Raw genomic sequence first — 2,160 nt, 5'->3', positions numbered from 1 at the left:
CGGAGCTCTGGAGCGCCTTAACGGGGAAGCGGCCGGGCTGGCTGCTCCGCTGCTGGGTTTTGACGCTATTAGCGCCTTTTCAGGCGTTAGAGCTAACGTGTTTTCTATGTATAACGTCATGTTTATGTACAAGATATTTTACTCTTAGATTTTGCTGGATGCTGTACGGATTCTTTGCTTTTTCTGGAATTTAGCGATCACTCAAAACGGGTACTTATTAAAGGTTACCCAGTTCCCTTATTGCAGAGTTTAGTACCCATCAAGGCTTAATTTCATTAATTAGTTGAACGAAGAACCTAAGATGCCTTGCGATGTGTAATATGTCTTAAATATTCCACTTCAGCATCCTTCTAACAGAAGGGGAGACTTTTGAGGAAGACTTGCTTTTGATTACTGTAGCTGTGGTGGATTTGATGTTTCCATCTTCAGCAACTGTTGGCTCCACCATCCCCGCCCAGGAGCCTTCTGGAAACTGAAGAAAGCATATTTTTTCAGTTTTGTCGGTGATGCGCTTAGGAAGCGACTGTCAGGTGATAGCAGAATTTAGTTGGCACATAACAGCAGCATTTGCTAACTCAGCTGACAGTACCTTCTGATTTTTTTAAATCCAGAGTTCAAAGTTACTTCAAAATAACCTAGGTTTTTTTGCATAATGACAAATTTTACACTTTTAATCAAGGTAGTATGAAGACAACAGAAAAGTCTGCTTAAGAGATCATAAGATATAGGATAAAACTGAGTTCTTGCATAGCATGTAATATATTTGTGTCTAAACATGGTATTTATTTATGAGTCCGCTCACTGTGTTAGCAATCTTTTAATTGGCTTTTCACCATAAAAAGAAACACTCCTTGCGGGGGGTCAGATGGGCTGTGGTCCATCTCCGGTACTGTTTCATCTTGAGTGATATGTTGAGATGAATTATGCTTGATACACTTCCCCTAACCCATCCTCAAGTATCGGGCTCAGCTTGAGTAGACTTCATTTACCTGTTTAGAAATTAGAAACTGCTGCTTCCTAGTTTCCCAGTTTAGTTTTCTGAGCTGCTCACTTTGAGGCATGTTTTTTAGTAAGAAGAGTCTGTAACTGCTCAGTTTCGTGCCCCATCAAATAGAATAGTGGAATAATCAGGCCATTAGCAGTGTGCTATGAATAAGGTGTAAATATAAATTTTCGATGTTACCATCAAAACCAAAACTTTTGTGAAGAAAACCATGTTTTAAATTCTTCCCTGAAGTAATTGCACTTAGAAATTGTGTTAGGGGGACTGGCCATGAGGGTGGCAGCTTTATGTCCTTTTGGAGAAGAAAACTGGTTGCTCTTTTTTTTTTTTAAATAAGTTTATTCTTGCATTTCCAACTATTTGGTGGTTCATGTAAAGTGCTAGTGACAGTAGGTGTGCATGATTCCCTCCCCGCCCCCCCCCCAGCCTGTTCTCAGGTCTTTGATTAGTGTTGCAGTCTTATTCCCTATGTAAGGCATTAGCGCAAGATTTTCAGAAGCAACATTTGTTCTGGAGCTTAGCCTTCTGTTGCCACCCATCCTTCCTTTTATTTTAAACTTGTTTTTTTCCATCTGTTCTAGAAATGGATGCTTTTGATTACCAGATGAACAGTTTTGAATATTGTTCCCCCAGAAATTGCCTTACCTCAAAGCTCAGTACCTAAAAAGGCAGAAATGGGGAGCCTAGTTCTGTGTGCATGTAAAATAACGCGTTGTTTAACTTTGGGGAAGGCATCTGTAGATGGAGAAAGGAGGCTCCTCCTAGTTAATGGAGGGAAGCTTGTGCATAGGTCTCTTATATAGAATAGTTTGTGGGGGAAGGTGACTGGAACAAGGATAAGAGACTGATCATAAACCCCTTGAAATTAGGAGACCTTTTGTGTGCTTTTAGTTCATGCTGGTTCTTTATCTTTTCAGTTTCTCAGTCAACAAAATGAGTAGTATCTTGAAGTCTACTTTGTTTTAATAATCTATCTATATGTGATATATGTTAAGGCCAACGCATTTCTGAAATACTGGTTTACTTCCTTCATAGTGGCATTTTTATTGATAAATTAAATACTGATTTTTTTTTTTGTTTTAATATGAAAAAAACCACATTCTGCCTTGCTTTTATGGTTTTAATGCTTGTTTATTTTTTTCTTCTAGATAAAAAGC

The sequence above is a fragment of the Pygoscelis adeliae genome, unplaced genomic scaffold, assembly GCF_000699105.1.
Source record: "Pygoscelis adeliae isolate BGI_AS28 unplaced genomic scaffold, ASM69910v1 Scaffold277, whole genome shotgun sequence".
Taxonomy (NCBI): Eukaryota; Metazoa; Chordata; class Aves; order Sphenisciformes; family Spheniscidae; genus Pygoscelis; species Pygoscelis adeliae.
This window is presented reverse-complemented; position numbering follows the sequence as displayed.